This window comes from Atractosteus spatula, chromosome 1 (assembly GCF_055471065.1).
Source record: "Atractosteus spatula isolate fAtrSpa1 chromosome 1, fAtrSpa1.hap1, whole genome shotgun sequence".
In the NCBI taxonomy this organism is placed as follows: Eukaryota; Metazoa; Chordata; class Actinopteri; order Semionotiformes; family Lepisosteidae; genus Atractosteus; species Atractosteus spatula.
Genome location: NC_142706.1, coordinates 43029718 through 43037371, shown reverse-complemented (window position 1 = coordinate 43037371; position 7654 = coordinate 43029718). Strand labels below are relative to the sequence as shown.

At 34.9% G+C, this 7654-nt stretch overlaps 1 pseudogene; it reads left to right on the top strand.

Moving 5' to 3' along the window:
- The first annotated feature begins 494 nt into the window (after positions 1–494).
- LOC148840902 (zinc finger BED domain-containing protein 5-like) lies at positions 495–7055 on the top strand (annotated as a pseudogene).
- Positions 7056–7654: the final 599 nt, after the last annotated feature.

Sequence of the window (7654 nt, the reverse complement as noted above, 5' to 3'; positions counted from 1 at the left end):
GGAGCTGTCCTAGGACCTTAAATCACCCTGCACTAATGGTCTCTCTGTGGCTGCACCACAGAGATGAACAGAGAAATGGGGCCTCATTTGGGAAGCTCAGAAACACTTAATTCTGCCTTATTATTAAGCCTCGCCGCTACACAGTGAAGGCAGTGATGCACTCTCTTTTTCTTGCCCATTGCTGAAACTAAAGCCTTTAGAATACACTTGTGAAAGTGAGTGTATTGGTTAATGTTCACGTTTGATGGTAGGGAAAGGCAGATCACATTTAATCTTTTCATCACTCTCGGGGATGAGTTATGTAGAAAATGTATTGTGAAAACAAAGAACAACAAACAATCATGCACAATTTCATAACGTTTTCCTGGATTATCACAAGGTTGGCAGGGTCTGCTTTGCCTATCCTGGCTACACATCCCTCATTCCCATCATATCCCTCAGATAAATATTGAAAATTCAAATCACCACTCACACTGTAATTTAACAAATCAACCATGAAGAACAAGGACCATTCGAAAAAGGAGAATGTTAGCCATCCCTTCAAGTATGATAAAATCGATCATTAAGAAGTGTAATGTGTGTAAACCAACCAGGCACTAACTACTGTAGACCAGATCACCCTTCCAAACAGAGCAGCTGTGAAAGCATGATTAAGTTCTGTCTGAGATGCTGACCTGTGTAGCCTGCATGAGTGTGTGGCTTTTATTAAAACATTTCATAGACACAATAGACAGAATTTGAACTTTTTTTCTTAATGGAAAGCATTACATCTGGCTCTAGCTGAACACAGCGCACCACCAAGCTAGCACCATATCAGCTGTTAAACTTGTGGCAGCATGATGTCATGGGGGTGCTTCTCCGGGAGCAAGGACTGGGAAGCTTGTTAAGACTGAGGGGAAATGGTTGGTGTAAAATACAGGCAAGTCTAGGAAATCCCGCTTGCGTCATGCAAGATCTTAAATTTGGGTGGCTAAAAAATAATTTTAGCAGAACTGTTACACGAGGTGCAGTTCCAAATGTACACTGACATTTTCTAGTAAGGAAGAGTGAATGCCCTTGAGTGTCTCAGACAAAGTCTTCACAGATAATGTCCACCAATTATCCCCTACCAATTGCAATCCATAGAACTGGAACAGGTTTCCCAAGAATAATATAACATATTATATCATCCCATTCTGCAAAGATGGTAAAGACCTATCCAGGAATACTAACAGCAGTAAATGCTGCCAGTTGCTGTCTTAATGGTTCCAATGACTTAGTATACAAGTACCTTCTTTGAGATCAAGCACTTATATATATATAACAGTACCCAGTTATCTAATCATAACAGCCTTGACTAAGAAAGTTAAATTGAATATATACATGCTATACAGTGTTTATTTCACTTTAATCAAAATGTAATATTATTGGCACGTTTATTACTTTTAAAGAGCACTATAGATCTTCCTTAGGACTATATAGTAACAAAAGTTATAAGAATACAGGTACATTTTAACTCTACCCCTATAAGCATTCAAAAATGTTTTATGTATGATGTCAGAAGCACAGATTTTTGCAATGTACCAGAAAAAAAGGATGGGAAATTGTCTGCAAGTATTAATATTCAAAAATCCATTGAGACTGAATATAGGCCATATGAAAACTGAAAAAAAAAAACAATTTCATAGTAGAATGTCTGTTGTGTCTGTGCAAAGAAACTCATAATCTGAAATTTGTTATGCTTTGACAACTTTCTGAACAAAATGGCATTGTTACATAAAAGTATTTTTTGAATCAATTTGGCGTTAGCTTATGGGAAATACCTGAAAGATTACATTATTCAGGGTACTGAGGATGTAAAGGTACCAACTGAATAAAAAGACACATTCCTGACCACAGTATATCATGTAGAAGTAATGTTTAAATATCCAGAATGATTGCATTGTTTGTATATTTCAGAGGCATGTGTTGTGTTTGTCAGGAGTTCTAAATTACATATCTTGTTATGTATAAGAAACATCAAACTGAAAATATCTAAAATGGATGGTGACAGTAAGGGCTTCTCTGGCTAACTGAGTCCTTGGACACTGACATTGATGTAATGCATGGTGTCCTTCTCCCTTCTCCAAAGCTCCAAGTTCAAAAACTCATTCCTCAAAATATCTGGGCTCCTTGGTCCCTCCTCCATAATTCGTGCTCCCTCTTCACATTACTGATTTTTGGTTGCCATGTCTATCACTGAAGTAGTACTACAATCAGAAAAGTGTATATCGTAATAGCATGAAACACTCTTCTATCATAATTTCTGTGGAGAATTGAAAGGGAAGACAAAACAACATTTTTGAGTCAAATTTTATGTGTCAGTCTGCTTCAAGTGCCAGAAATAGAAGACAATGAGTACCAATGACTGTTTCTGTAAACACAAATTAAAAAAATCTTAAATAATAAATGATTTTTTTCTAGTGTTTACTTTATTGAGCAACAGATTATTTCAATATGAACCTTAAAGGAGGGAGGAGGATGTCCTAATGTGGATCCTATATGGTTCCTTCATTCCCTCAGCAATGGTTGTAGCTACTAGAAATCAATAATAATAATAATAATAATAATAATTCTCAGACCCTAGTGTCCTATAGGCCTATAGTTGTCTTATAGTTGCTGGGATTTAATACTCTTTTTTTATGTCATATAATGCATCACTTATTACTCTTCCATTTTTCTGTTATTCCAGAAAACACTATGTAACCAGTAATGTATTTTTCATAATCACAAAATTGACCTAGGTGGGGTGGGCATTAGATACTAGACTATATTTGACCTGCCATGTTACAGTGACCATTGTAATATACTGTACAAACCATTCAATGTTAACCCTCTTGTACATGCACTGTAGGACATAAATAGTATTTAAATTACCCCCTCCCCCATGTGTGTGAATCTGTGTGTGCTCATTGATGGACTAACATCCTGTCCAAAGTGTAGTCCCACCTTTCCTCATGTTCTTGCAAGTTTATACTCTGTCTCACTGCAGCCCACTAAAGACAAAACGGTTACTACCTTATTTCCTTATTGGTATTATACCATCATCTAATATCATATTCCAGGGCATTTAAGTTTGGATTTCCCTAAAATGTGAATAATCATACTTTTTAGGTAGTGTACTGTATTTATATATAATTAAAGTTCAAAAGCAACAAATGTATTTTCATATTGTTTCAAATAATAAATTATTTTTAAATAACCAGGTGGAATCTTCTTCCAAGTATTTTTCTCTTTCTTTCTGCCACTAAGACAAGGTTCTTTAATTTATTATGATTATTAATAAATCTTTAAAATTTAATGTCGCCTTGGATGGTCTTGAGCCATCTATGCCATCTGTCTGATTTCACATTTTCTTCCCGTGTGGGACTATAAAGTTACTTAGTTTGAAGTTTGTAGAACTCATTAATTAGAAATATGCTTCTTTTTTAGAAATGCATCAACATAAGTTTTAGAACTAAAGCAGCAGATATTGTGCTGTGTTTTACTATTTTATGACTAAATTACTCTTAGCATGTGAAATTATTCTTATTTTTACCTCACACAAATAATAAAAGACAAGCCACCATTTACTGTAATTGCTCTAAATACAGTACCTTCTTTTGTCAAATCGTAATGAGACAGCTTTCAAGAAAAGCAATATATCAATATCAGTTCTTTGTCATAAGCTTCGATACTACACTTCACATCTGTAACATTTGTATGTCCAGAATGGCAGCACATTGTTTTGCCACTTTTAAAACTAGTAAACTAGAATGTTCCTAAAAACCTACAAAGAAAACAATATTAACGACTAGAACAACAATAACAAAATAATCTCAGCTAGATTATGACAAGATGCTAAAAATATGACTATTCAGATAGGTCTGTCTCATAGTCACTGTCATTGATGCAAGCTTTCAGAAAATGTCTGGGCTGTCCACAGGTTAAACACATACATTTTAGATTTCCATTATCAAATGACTAGATATACCCCTTTATTCACTATTATTTAAATAAAAGTTGAGTATTGAAAGGAATTAATTAATAATATGTACACATGTACATGGAGAGACATTCAATATAGAATTTATATGCAATTAATATGGAAGCAAACTAGTATGTATTTTGAGAGAAAATATTTTAACTGCAGGTGTTATTCTGCAATTTATATCACAAGCTTTTTGTCTTAAATGTATTCATCAGAAGGCATAACAAGTACATGAATTATCATTCCAATTCTAATTCATCTTTAAATTCAAATAACTTTAATATAAGCTAAGATGTATAAATTAAGGGTGAACATTTACTGTAGGTGTATGACTTTAGCTTCTCCCTTTTTTCCTTTGGGGCCACATTTTTGGTTATAATTGCCTTACAGTATTAACATGGCAAAGCTCTACAATCCAAGCTATTAAGCAAGATTATAAAATCTCATAAAATAGTATGTAACAGCTTGATGGGTGTAAACACTTAAAATGGATATACATATTCAAGAGTTTTAGAGATACTCAGACTACTCGTGCATAACCAATCTCCAACTTACAATAAATAACCAAATTCGAGGATGTCAGCTGTTCTTTTTTCATGCACTTGGGATGTGGTGTTCTTTGTAGTCCATCTGGAAACAGAGAATAATAGTGGAACATTAATTATGTTTGCATATAATTATGTTAATTAGAATATTTATTTGAAACACATTTTTAGAATTCTGAAGTCAGTTCCACATTTTTCATTACATTATAGCTAAAATGCTAAGGAAAAGAGTTACCAGAGAATATATTAATATTAAGTCATAATATAAGTGGGGGAGAATGTAAATGTACTGTAATTCTTATTCTTCATTGATTACGACATTTTCAATAATACCTTATGCATATTTTATTAAGAAATCATGCTGTCAGATTTACAAATGTAGTACAGTACAGTATCTTGATTCATGAACATATTGCTGATTGGCACTACTGTTAACTCTTATACATGCTTTTGATGGAACTGTAAAGGAAAATCAAAGTAAATTACTATTTTTCAGGTGCTAATTTTCACCTTTAAAATGGTGAAAAGATCTTAATTATCCATTTATTATCAGAAATCTGCTTATGGTGGTAAGAACTACATAAAACCAGAATCTATCACTGAAGCACAAGCAAAAAGCCAGAGCTGAGTGTACACAATTGTTCTCCCCTGGATGAAACATCAATCCATTACTGGTACATGGAGAAGGGGACATCATGTAAAGCTAACAAGTCTTCATAGGTGGGCAAGAACTTGAATCCTGCACACAGACAGTTTCAGGCGTGAATATAGTTTCTGAGCTTCACATTGATAGATCCCAACAGCTGCAATAATGATAAAGAAACATTATACAATTTTCTAGATGCACTAGAACAGTGGTTCTCAAACTGTGTTCCGCAGATGTCTACATGGGTTCCTTGAGCTCTCACATAGTCTACAAGAAAAATAAAAAAATGCTATCAATAAAAAAAATATGTGAGTTACGAAGGCTTTGCATGGCTCCAAGAGTCCAAAAAATTAGGTATATCTTCAGAAACATCATCTTCAAATTCACTCTCTAAATGAATTTCTGTACTTTCACTGCTACAGCCAGAAGGTACCTCAAAGCTTTCGGATGAAATTTCATTTTCTATCTGCACTTCTATCTCGTTTGGAGATAAAATAAATTGCCATTTCGCCATTCGGCAAATCTCAAAAACTCTTGCAATGAGCAATAGAAAATAGCGTGTTACTGGGTAGAAAAATCACTTAGAAATGACTGCAACCACAAGAAAAAAAAATGTTAAAAACAGGAAAAGTTCTCTTGCAGCTCTCTTGCTTACCATGGGGGTCAACAGATTTTTTCCATAACGTAAACAGAACTCTTTCCTGTCCGTAGATAATAAACATACGCATTGAGGACCTTCTTTTGTGTGAACCATTACTGAATATTACAACTGGAGTTGAAATATTCAATACGTTGAATCATTTTTTTGAGAAAAACAAAATACAGTGGGAAAACTGCGTTGATGTTTGTACAGACGGTGCAGAGGCAATATTGGCAACAACATTTGGAGCCATAGCTAGAATCAAAACCATTGCAAAAATCTGCAGCAGTAGCCATTGCATTCTTCATAGGCATGCACTTGCTATGAAGAAAATGCCATTTGCTCTTAAAATTGTCTTTGAAGAAGCCGTAAAAATGATAAACTTCCCTTGCTACTGCACAGAGAGGTTCGATGGCTGTCTCGCGGAAGGGTACTAGTACGACTGTTTGAACTGCGGGCTGAAGTGTGTGCTTTCTTAATGGACTACAACTTTGATTTGAAGGAGCGAATGAATGACAGGGATTGGTTGCTCAGATTGGCTTACCTAGTGGACATATTTACAAAAATTAATTAAGTTAATCTGGCATTGCAAGGGAAGCACATGACTGTATTCAAAGCCAGTGACAAAATCCATGCCTTCACGAAGAAGCTAGAATTTGGGGTCAGCAGCGTACAGAAGCACAAGCTCAATTGTTTCGCAACACTGAAAAGTTTTTGTGAAGAGCTTGATGAGGACGCCCAAGTGCTTGATGAACTCACTGAAGAAATCATCCAACATTTAAATGACTTACGTGAGTCTGTCATGCAGTACTTCCCAAACAAGCAGGATGAAAAACTGCAGAATTACTCCTGGGTTAAAAATCCATTCATAGTTTCAGGGAAACCTCGAAACTTCACGTCACAAGAATATGAGAAGTTCACTGACCTGATTTCAGACTCTTCCTTACAAACAGCTTTTAATGAACTGCAGTTGGCAGTTTTGGTGCAGCACCAGAAACGAACATCCAGTATTATCAGAGAAAGCTCTTTCTGTTATTCTCCCGTTTGCGACCACCTATCTGTGTGAAACTGGATTTTTGTCGTAAGTTTCCACAAAAACAAAGTCACAACAGACTGGATGCAGAGCCGAACATAAGACTGCAACTCACATCCATAACTCCAAATATTTAAAAAATTGTAGACATAAGAGGCAAACTCACTCATCACACTGAGATTGTTTTGTTTCTGCTGATTTGAAGTTAATGTTGATTAAAAATGATCAGTACTCTTTTTTAAAACCTCATGTATTGTTGTGTCACTGTGTTTTACTTACTCATTTTGCTACCAACTCTTTTCCTATTTGTGCCCGGTTAGACCATGGAAAGTGTCGCCTGGTTCTATAAATCTATGAGTTTTTTTCCCTTTGCTAACAATGTAAAAACTAAAAGTTTTCAAATCAGAAGAAAACCCTAACTTGGTCGAATGCAGTTAAAACGTCAATTCTTTTATTCTCAAAGAGTATTTCAGTGATTAAGATTTATTGAACACTAGGGGTGCTGATCATAGACAAGTTGTCATGTGATTACTAAATGACCGAAATAAACTCATTGGGTTCATGCAATGCTTATAATTAAAACAAAAACAATCAATAGTTTTTCCTTAATAATTGGCTAAATTGCCTCTGAATAGTAATACTAGAATGCTTTTTGCAGAAGACTGCCATAGCTAATCCTGAAAAGTAAGAAAAAAGGTTGCTAGGGATCCGTGACATTAGCTTAGACAGAAAAGTGTTCCGTCATCAAAAAAGTTTAAAAACCACTGCACTAGAAGATGACATGAAGTCTCAATTATAGTTG